Source organism: Plodia interpunctella, chromosome 20 (assembly GCF_027563975.2).
Source record: "Plodia interpunctella isolate USDA-ARS_2022_Savannah chromosome 20, ilPloInte3.2, whole genome shotgun sequence".
Classification (NCBI taxonomy): Eukaryota; Metazoa; Arthropoda; class Insecta; order Lepidoptera; family Pyralidae; genus Plodia; species Plodia interpunctella.
This window is the reverse complement of record NC_071313.1, coordinates 3,115,440-3,127,275: the sequence shown is the minus strand read 5'-3', so window position 1 is coordinate 3,127,275 and position 11,836 is coordinate 3,115,440. Positions and strand designations below refer to the sequence as shown.

Sequence of the window (11,836 nt, the reverse complement as noted above, 5' to 3'; positions counted from 1 at the left end):
CCCAGTTTCGAATCCTACTCGTGCCACATGAGTTTGTCGTCAATCTGATGCATGTATAGTAGTTTTCGTAGACCACATAGATTACTTAAATTCAGTTATTTTTTTTTAGAACTTAAAGTCATTCTATCTCGTTTACAACCACTTACTCTCCTTATATGTGCATCTAGCTATTAGCCGGGTCCGTTGTGAACTTTTTGGAACATATAAGATCAAGGAACATATAACAAATAAGATCTATGCACAATGTTTTCACTGTAGTCCCTGGACCACCTCTATTTCACTTGTATATTTGCTGATATTCAACCTGAAGTACTGCTTAGGGTACTTCATCTTAAAATTCCCTCGAAGGCGAAGCCTGGGGCAACTAGTCTATTAAAACAATAAGATTAAAGTCAACTAATTGACGTGTCAGATAAATTTAACAAGGCTATCCCTAAGGAACTATCCGGGGACACTGGACGACCTTCTTGGGCCCAATAATACACGGCTTTGTAATTTGGGATTGGGATCGTCAAATTACACAAACAATCGGTGACAAGTCTGACAGGCCATCGGCAAGGGCACAGTTTGTGCAAATAGGGCACTAAATATTTGGTGAATCATATATCTACTAATCTTGTCGAATGAGATGGAACTACTAATATTAATGTCATTCAAGGTGTCTGTAAGAAATATTAGCTGCGCAATATGTTCAATATTCGCCAAGAACATTTTGCAATTAGTTTTTGACGATTATTTGATGAGCTATGAAACAACTTTATTATATAATTTTTAAGCTAAATAATAATAATAATAATATATCTATAATAATATATCTTTATTCATCTCACACAATTGTTACTAGAGGTATTATCCTTAAAACTAAAGAACAGTTTCCTTAATGCTAGAAATTGTGAGAGAATGGTGTCCGAGATAAGTTTCAAAGAAACTTGTAATACAGATCACCAAGAATCACACAAGGTTAGAGTAGAAAACTAAAATATGCTAAATTTTTGGTAATTTTAAATAGTTGTTATAAGTCTGGAAAAAATACTAAAAGTTTCAAAACTTTAAAATATTTTCGCTGGAGCGATTTTTTATACTGTACTCTATATATATAGCTATTACTCTATGTGTATAGCGACTCTCCGAACAGTTTTAACGATCTCCCAAAAAACATGTATTTTGAGGTATCATACATTTTTGATTCTTACGGTGTATCATCATGATCAGTAAGATATTGAAATTTTCCAATAGGTGTTCTAGGAATATCTATCTTCATAAGTCCTTCCGATCCAAAACTATGAAACTTTAATGAAATCAATCTGCGAATTGCAATTTACACGGAACTTTCAATCTCCACAACTATGAGATACACAAGTTCTGTAATAATCCAACTTGTGCTATCGACAGAACTACAGAACGATCTAAGACTTATTATAACTTATCTACTTCGGGTGATAGAACGGGCTCGAACAACTCAAGTGAACAATTTTGATAATATTGTATTTTGAAGTATGTATGATCTATGCTATGTTTTAAATGTTTGATGTCTGTTTTTATCGTTATGCCGGCTATTCACTATCGCAAACAGTTCAACAACTTTGGATGATTCTAGTGAAGGTCCAGTTTCTAAAACATATTTTGTTTTTGACTTTGAGGAATAGGAAATACCAACCAAGCATCTCTCATCTGAGCGTTTTTCCGTTTCCGGAGCCCTAAGTTTGCTTTCTTGCGTTTTCTTCTTTGACGGTTTTCGGTTTTCTTAGTAGTCAGAACAAAAACCAACTAAATGTATAAATTCAAAAAGTATCGTAGCCTTCAAGTTTGCTTACAAGATGAAAGCATTTGAAATTAAATCACTCCAAATTGTTAATGCCGGCTCCACACTATCGTCGTACACTTGCCAAACTTTCGGCGGATTCAGCATACATTGCATACATATCAGCATACGTTGCAAGGTTTTCATTGCGATAAATAAAACCACTCATACTAACTAAGCATTGTTCACGCATTCGCGTCGGCTGGTGACCGTGTTCGGCGACAATGTGGAGCTGGCATAAAATAATAAAGATACATCCAAAATTTTAAATTTAGAACGCAGGAAGAATGTTGCAATTGCTTGCCAATTTAGTAACTTCCTTTGTAATCCCGCGTTCATGCGAAGTTGCAGTTTTCAGTCGATGCGATTCGAAACTACAAAATTTAGTGAAAAATAAACTGTAACCCCTAAGCATTAAAGTTTAATTTTATATCGTGTTTGCTGTAGTTATTTTGAAGAAAGCCAACATTTCGCTAGTATTTGTATTGTCACAGGTGGTCGACATTTCCAAAAGAAAATAAACCTTATTCCATTACGTTAGGAATTATTGTTATTTTGTTACAAAGGAATACTTTTCAACCGTGTTCAGAAGATTTCAAGCAAGAATTGCTTTGATACAAACAAAATTCACACAATTTCAGACCACATTTCAAAAACAATAAATTTCATAGGTCTAATTGCGATGTAATTTGGCATAAGGGTTGCCCTATAACCACTAATGGCACAGAAAGTACTTTTTATCCTAAAACTAGCGTCTCGCCCCGGCTTCGCTCAGATAAAACCATAATAAAGCCTATATCACTTCTGAAGGTGTCGCCTATCTCTGTACCAAATTTGATTAAAATTGGCCCAGTACTTTTTGAGTAAAATTAATTACAAACAAAAAAACAACAACAAATATTTCCTCTGTATAATATTAGTATGGATATGGATTATTGCACGAGCGAGGTCCCGGGACGCAGCGAGTGTTTTAAAATTTGAAAACACATTTAATTCGAAACAAATTATTTCTATTGTTTTTATTTCATTAAGATGCTTCTTATGTTCTTCGAAGAGAAAAAAATGTGTGAAACGGAAAATCCACACCTATCACAAGTTCTAGTCGAACTTGATGATGCGCCATACGCTGCGGTGCTTTATTACCTGCTTAATAGTATAAATAAATATCGCTACCCGCCTTAATCAAGACCTTGGCCCTCACTAGCCAAATGGGCACATCTACATTGAAAGAATTTGCGAAACATCAATTACAGCCAGCGTTTGAAGCATAATAACCGGCCGGAACCAGTTTAATCAGGTTTCATCGTTTTGATTCCAATATTAAGTTTTTGTTTACATCTCCCTCGATTAATATTGACAGGCCCCAAGGATTTACAGTTAATAAGGAAGATCTTTGGATATTTATACAACGGGAAAATAATGTAGATTTTTTCCATAAAAATATTTTGAAATATATACCTATTTATTAACTTTTTTCCTGCTTTCATTGTAAACTCAACATGACTCTTATAGTCATGAAAATAAACCAATTTGTTATGTAAGCTGAAAATAAGAAGATTTGTCTATTCGTCTCATAAGATATATTATGTACTTGTGTCTTTCTAATTAATTTTCGCGTGTTCCCGGTTATTTTTGGGGTAAGCCTATACAATTGAAGATTCAGCTGTGATTTTACGACCGTCACCTGCCCCCTTGGGAATGCTATTGTTTCCTATCAGCTGCTAAGGCTTAATTTCCTTTAGTCGCATGGTACGACACCCGGGGGGGGAAAAATGAGTTGTCCTATTCTAAGGCGATATCACACGCCATGGGGAGAAAAAAAAAATGAGATAATAAGACATAATGAGATATCATGGACATAATGTATAACGATTAAACGTATGACTTTCTCTCTCTCTCTCTCTCTCTCTCTATCATGTTCCCGGTTTCATTAGGGGACGTAACGCCACAAAGTTCGGGATCAGCGTGAAAAATAACCTTAAAATTCGATGATTACTGCATGATATCAACGCTCCTAGAGAATGTTTAAATACACGGTTGTTTCTAGTGAAAATCCTTTTCGGCCGCCAAAACATCCCACACTACAGTTAAAAATGGCATGTAGATCTATATTTATATTATAAATGCGTAAGTCTGTCTGTCTGTCTATGTCTCTGTCTGTTCGCTTTCAGAGCTAAACCAATTTGCATTTAGCCCGCTTGAAAAACTATGAAAGCCGCTATGAAAGCTTAACGCTGGACCAATTTTGATGAATTTTTGGTTTGGTATGTTCAAAAATAGGCGACATTTTTTTTCAAAAAATCAACTTCCAAATGAAAGTTTGTATGAAAATTGTCTGTTTCGCTTTCGCTGATAAATAGACGCGGGCGAAGCCGCGGTCAAGAGCTAGCTATTTATAATGAACATTTATATATTTCTCAACATTTAATAAAGTGTAGGCAGTAGCTAGATTTAAAAATAAGTTAATAATAAATGTCCTAATAAGAAAAAAAAAAACACTGAAATTAACAACATTTGTTTATATTTCTACGTAATTACGGGGGTACACAACATAAAAAAGGCATTAAACACAAGAATACGAGCTGTGCCCGTTTATTTTAAGGATCAAAATCGCTTAACGGTAAATTTTGTAGGCGGTATACAAGCAAAAGCAAATATTATGAAAAATAACAAAGCAATAATGTGATTAATTCTCATTGTGTACATATTAAACGTAATTAGGTATGGCATGTTACATAATCATAATGATATTTATCAATCCACGGAGCGTAGGAAGATCGCTAAAAGTATAAAAGTAGATATAGTGCGATTATGACTCTTTTCAGCCCCCGACGCAAAAAGAGGGGTGATATAAGTTTGACCGCTAAGTGTGTCTGTCTGTGTACGTGGCACCGTAGCTCATCAACGGGTGAACGGATTTGGATACGGTTTTTTTATTTGATAGCTAATTTTTATGCGATGGTTCTTAGATATGTTTGATCAAAATCGGTTCAGCCATTCAAAAGTTGTAGCGAAATTAATATTGAAAGTGGGGGTTTTTTAATTTGTCTAACAAATAAATTTGTTTAAATGGTGCATAAGAGTTGATGAAGCTATGTATCTCTTGACTTGAATAGATTTAAAAAAACTGAATTTTACTCTTAATAAAAAACGGCCATTTTGTAAAATAGATCCTCAGCTATTTACAAGAGCCAGGGACATTTATGTTAGAGTAGAGGAACTCGTAATCAAGATCAAATTGTTCTACCTTGAATTTCATATACTAGTTTGCATCACAATGGCAGCTATGCTATGTGCGGGAAGATCTTTTTAATTCGTTGCCCAAAGACCAGTTCTTAAAAGAACTGAAAACGAACTGAAAACGGCTATGTAACCAATGTTTTTACTCAGTTAATGAGTTTTTTGATCGACCCAAACATAATTGACATTTGACGAAATTTGAATTTTTTTATGCTAAATAATAACGTAATTAATTATTGCATATAAACAATTACTCCTATTTTGTGTTAATATGTTTTTGCATGGCCGGAATAGGCTTGTGTGATGAACAATATATTCAATACAACGATGTATTTATGTAAATAAACTATTGAGTGAGGTGTCTGCCGAGCTGCTTATCGGCGCCAGATAAGCTCCTCCAGGAGGCGAAAAACCCGATGGTGTACGGCAGACTACGCTCATGGTTCGATTTGTGGTTCCCCCTAGTGGACACCTCCGAGGATGTTATCGGAGGCGATTATAGCACTCTAGGTAGCTGATAGGTGAAAATAGAATTCCCAAGGAGGGTTGACGGGAGTCAGGCGGCAGTAAAATCACAGCCGAATACTAAACATTTTTTGATTATTTTTTTCCCTATCCCCCGGACTCGATGGCACCACAGCTCCGAATATAATGAGAGAAGACAACAGAGACAGCTCATTACGAGAGGATATAGAGTGGTTTTACTTTAGAGATAAAATTTGATTCTATCCATCTCTGCAAGAATGGTATCCCGGTTACGTTCGGGGTTGTGAAGCCATGAAGCCTGGTCAGCGTAAAAAATCCTTATGAAGATTCGACTGTGATTTTACGACCGGCCGCCTACCTGACGTGAACCCTCCTTGGGAATGCTATTCTTGCCTATTAGCTGCCTAGGGTGTGTGTCCCTTAGCCGCCTCGTATGACATATATCGTATGATATATATGGAATCAACCGTTGTATTCTAGGGTGGAACCACACGCTACAATTTGATACTTCTATATTATTATGACCCTTTTAATATCGCACACAATTTACAACTCGATTTTATACTAGTTTTATTTTATCTGAATTATCAATGCAGGACAAAAATTTTCAATCAACGGCTCTGTGATTATTTTCAACAACTAATACAACTTTTACCGACTTTTAAAAAAAATTGTCATTTTAGTATTTAAAGAAATAATTTATTTTATTATTCCTTCCTTGAAATTAATGCAGTTAATGAGGTTTACTAAAACAACTTTGGTAGGGCTAGATAGAACGTATAGTGAATTATATGTTTAGCCAAAAACAATACAAAACTTTTTCTTAAAACAACACTTTAAAACAAAAGAACAACTTATTAAACTCAAGTCATAAAAATCCAAGTAAAAGTAGCTAGACTCCCTTATACAGCAGTTAGGGCCGCCGCACACTACTTTTAGGCGTGCGCACATCGCTCGTACAAATTTTGCCCTACCGTAGCAGTAATTCGTAGAGCGTGCTACGGAGGTTACGTCTTTGCCGCTACGAAACTTGCGTACCGAACTGTGCTAGTATAGATAAATTCCTGTGCTTGTGCGTCGATCCTAAATTTAAATTTCGATTCTTTGTGCTGTGTTGACTGTTCCATTTTTGATTTTTTTGTTGTGGTTGTCTACGAAGTCTTGGCTGCCAGTGAGGTTTGTTTTAATTATATTTATGAATTATTTATTTTTGAATTAAGAAATTAAATACCGATTTATGTTATTTTACGACTGAGTTTTTTTTTCATTTTTATATATATCATTTTTCGTAATTAAGTTTATATAAACTTCTTGAAGATTTCTTCTGTAATTTTTTATCGTATGAAAATATGATTTTTTAAAATTATTATACCGGATATAATATTATAGGTTCTTTGTTGTTTATAACTATTTCTGTGTGTACTTAGTATTAAGTATTTATATTATTATTAATTATCAAAATAGAATGCTGCGAATTATTTGAAATCGACGCTATCTACAATGCAAAGTTCTATAAATATGTGCATGTATATTTATTAGGACGAATTTTTTTTTACATCGATATATTTCTTTCTTAAACGACAAAAAATAACTACTTAGATGTATATCACTGAAAATAATTAATATTTATTGAATTAGTACCATTATTATCAATATCTTAATCAATTGGAAATCAAAATCATCCCTTATCATGTCTACGAAATGTACATGCTTGCTTTATATTCGTATTTTAAGTTCTTTTTACGTACTTTTACAACAATTACAGCGTTTTGGGTAAAAAATATTATGGGCTATATTTGTGCAAATTTTTTTAAATTCTCACAGCAGCAATTCCACGATATGTTTGTCGGTCTGTATATTATCTTTAGAAATTTGTGAAAAAAAAAAATTCTAAAAATATGTAATTATAAATAATTAGGACATTACAATCTCATAATAATGAAAAAAACTGATGTAAATTAAATCATCGTAATTTTTCAGAAAAATAATTAAAATCGATCTGAATTTTAGAAGTAAGCTTAAGAGATTGATTATCTTTTATTATTTTGGTATAGTTTTCTAACAGCAAGTTAGACATATTTTTATATCCTGAGTAGACCAATGGCGATATAATCTTATTTACGATGGTCTCTGCAAGATTTCGTCTCCGAACAACAGGCCTGAACATTACCCAAGATTTATTTGGACAAGTCTGGCATTGGGAGATATTTGTACCATTTTGCGAGGACAAGTCCGTGAACTTCACATGAAGATTTAGTGCTTCGAGGAAAAATTTGAACTATTTAGATTTATTTGTAGTGGTTTTGAGCTCTATCGTAGTTATTGAGATGGAAGAATTCTTATTCTTTTTTGCTCGGATTTTTGAGAAGTTTTAAGCAAAAAAAATATAAACTTTCTTTTTTCTTCATTTCAGATATAAACGTCCATATTCACTTTACAGATCTTGCATAATTTATCATAAATTTATATTTTTATTTATATGGCTTATGTCAGCCAGTATTCGTCTTAAATCGCTGCGTCATAAAAAATACACATACAAAAAAAAAAAAAACAAGCTTTACTGTAAAAATAATGACTGAATAGTCGAACAAAAATAATGAAACATATTTATATCGGTCAAGGGTAAAAAAGCCTGAATACTTGGGCAATAAAAATACATGTCACGCGCTCACAGTTGGTTGGTAATATTAAAGCGAGGAGTGGCCAATAAAGACAGCATATGAGGGACGAAATGTGTGTCTTTTTATCAGTGTGAAAAATTGAAAGTAACCGCCGTTCATGGGACCCAAAAATAGAGTGGTAATTCCGCCCGTGGGAGGAAATGGTTGTTTTGTGAGCGTGGGAGTTTCGAAGTTTGAAAAGTATTCGAATTTCGCTATCAAATACTCCTCGTTGATTATTCGACACTAAAGTAAATAAACATTCAAATCCAAGTTATTAAGACTGCTGTCTGAATCGTTATTTCAACTAAAAATAAATATATTTTAGAAATACAGTTTTGTATACTAATCCATTATGGATTCTTCGTCTAAAATAAATTAGTTTCGTTTCACAATTAGGCACATTGATAATTAGATGTTAAGCATTGAAAAATCCCTAAATACCCAGAGCGAACACAAAACAAAGCTAGTATTAAATGTTTAAACCGAGACATTCGAGGCACTTCAAAAGAAATAAAAACAAATAAACGAACAAATATTTTATAAATATAATAGTCCATATATATATGTCTCAAGGTAAATAATAAAAGTTTTACTTTTATACGCATGATTGCGAAGTACCTATCCCATAAATTGGTCCTTTTTGAACTTCCAAATAAAAAGTATTGGATAAAGAATCCACATTTCTTTTGAAAGTCGTTGTGAACAGTATCTGTGCTATTAACTTTATTGGAGGCTCTGAATATTTATGAAACGATTTTAAATAATTCTGTATTTCTTTGTGGATTTTTTGCGTTGATTAAAGTGATACTAATTTCAAATCCGTTTCAAAATATCTTTCTTACATTAATTACACCTCTCATTCATTTGAGGGTGTTCACGGTTTTTTCCGCAGTCATTGAGCGTCGGAGCCCAGGGTCCGCGTCTCGATTCAAATGTGCTCAATTTATGTATTTTTTTAGTGCACAACCGTTGTATTCTTAGTCAGGGCATAACTGGTTGTAAATAGATCAATAGATTTTCTTTGGTTGTATGCTGAATCGAGATTTATTTCACTATACTATGTGACTTTTGAATGTATAATACCAACGCCAAATTACATCATTCAAAGAATTTGAGTTAGACCGCGGACAGACGGATATGGTGAAACTATAAGGGTTCCTTGTCTGGAGGACCATGTAACACTAAAAACTAAATCAAAATCGTTTCAACGAATTAGCTGCTACTATGCCACCGACAGACATACATATACACAGCACCATTTAAACCAGTTGGCGGTTAAAAATAAATATTTTTATGAGATTTTCGTGTCTAACTTTTAGCTAATTTTAATGTTATTATACTTTTCGTGACATATTTGCGTGTGGTGCGGCTGTATAAAATGTTATTTAATAAAACATTTCGGCATCGAAGTTCCGTTTATAGTTTTAAATACATAATGCGAGGTCATTAATGCACCATTTCGCTCCAATTCCACCATAGATTTTGAAAGTGACCTTATTCTATAAAAAAAAAGAAAGAAAGGAAAATCTTTGAAAAAAGTGACATACAAATTGGTGGTGGTAAAGAAAAAGCCAAGCCTATTCAACTATAAGTACGCAAAAATCAACGAACTGCCATTTATTTGTATACTTAAGTTTAAGTACAATTATAATTAGTAATAATTTAAAAAATATATTTATATAACGAATCTTTAAAAAAATCTTAAACATAAACTGAATTCATTATATATATTGTATATTACAAATGATTAGCCCATCAAGCGCGTTGTCTGCGGCAAAGTGCCCACAAGACTGGCAGCTTTGCCGATTTTTGTACAGCAATGCGGAGCCTCTGGCCGAAAAAGCTTCCAACCCTCTGGTCACAAGATACCTCATCGTCAATTTAATTATAATAAACAAATATTTGTGTAGTTACTAAAGTAGTTACCTATTCGTTGATGTAGTTTCGTAACAAAAAGAAACCTCATTATTATAAGTTTCGCTGTAAAGTTCAAAATAATTGGTTACATCATTATAACCTCGCGTATTAACGTTTTTCACCGGTAAACTGAATGTTGCTAAATGGATGTATGTTTCTTTATAATTTGTTAGAAAATTTTTATAGTTTTTTTTTTATTATTGTCAAATTTGAATAGACGTACTTAGTTTGAAATTTCACAAAGATGAGTTCAGTGAGTAAAGAAAAAAATAATTAACTGCCTATATCCGTAAATATTATAAAACAATACAAAAAATGCATCCGTTTTTGAGTTTACAGGCTGACGCGGCAGTGGACTCACTGCCGCGTCTGCCTGTAAACCTAAAAACGGATGCATGGATTTTTATGCGGTTTTCACCAATAGATAGTGTGACTCCAAAGGAAGGTTTAGGTATATAATTAATTATGTTTTTACACGTGCGACGTGAGGACGGGACGCTAGTTATAATATGAAAGTTATCATTATATTTATTACAGATTATAAGAGCGAAATTTTTTATGACACTTCAGGATTTTTACTATTATTTTCATTGTAACTGAAACTCTTTAAGGGTGAGTTGTACCGTCAAATTTAGACATTTAGACAAAATGGCGTACTTTGCGCAGGTTGAAGTTGAAGTCAAAGTTGACTGGTGCAACTTACTCTAACTTACAATCGCGGATGTCACGTCTCGATAATCATCATCAGATCGAGTGTGTTATTGCTAACATTGGTGTCAGATTTTATTCAAGTCGCCTAAAGGCATCCGACATGACTTTAACGACTACTTAACGCCATCTAGTGGCAGGTAGTCGCATAAACACTAGGTAACTAAACTGTCCACCAGTGTGCAGGTTTCCTCACGATATTTTCCTTCACCGAAAGCAAGTGGTGGTCAATAAAAACTACCTATATATGAGTCAGATTAGTATACAAACTCATATGGCACGAGTAGGATACGAACCTGAGACCTTTCGATCCACAGGCGGGCGTATTAACCATTACACCACCACCGCTTCCATAATAAACTCGATAATAACCCGTAATGATGATAAAAAATGTTATGACGTGCTGACAAAATTATCGTACTAGACAGATAAGATACGGGGGAAATAATTACTATTGCTACAGTCGCCTTTTTCATCGGTAAACTGCACAGTGGGCATGGTTCATAATTGTTTGCTAACCGTCGACCTAGTTCAATGTTGTAGTTATTGCGGATCAACTGCATAATCACAAAATCGTACATAAACGCGTCTTCTTTTCGTATTATTGACTATTTGTATACCTGAACGTTTCGTTTATCTCTGTGCCAAATTTCATTAAAAGAGTGTTTGTGTGTGAGTGTTTTTGTAAAGTTTTTGTAATGTTTTTGTAAAGTTTTTGTAATGTTTTTCTAAAGTTTTTGTAAAGAACTCCAGAACGGTTTACTGCATGAACATGATTTTCTTGTCACACATGGAATGCATTAAGATCTCTCTGACAACAATAAAAGCTTGTGTCAAAAATGACATTTCTGTAAAATTCTTCTTCTGTGTTATTTTATTTAATGTGTATATATATATATATATATATATATATATATATATATATATATATACATCTGCATCACCTATACCTAGACCTTCACCGTGTAGACCTTCACATGTTTTTTTAATAAAGTTAAATAAATAAATATACAACACGTAC

General features: G+C 33.5%; 1 protein-coding gene across 1 annotated transcript in view; it reads left to right on the top strand.

The window, feature by feature from the left end:
• Positions 1 to 6,526: 6,526 nt before the first annotated feature.
• Positions 6,527 to 11,836, top strand: part of Gycalpha99B (Guanylyl cyclase alpha-subunit at 99B) — an 84,046-nt gene continuing 78,736 nt past the window's right edge. Inside the window, exon 1 of the mRNA XM_053760103.1 lies at positions 6,527 to 6,703. The gene's annotated coding sequence lies outside the window, so the exon portion shown is untranslated. The remainder of the gene's footprint in view (positions 6,704 to 11,836) is intronic.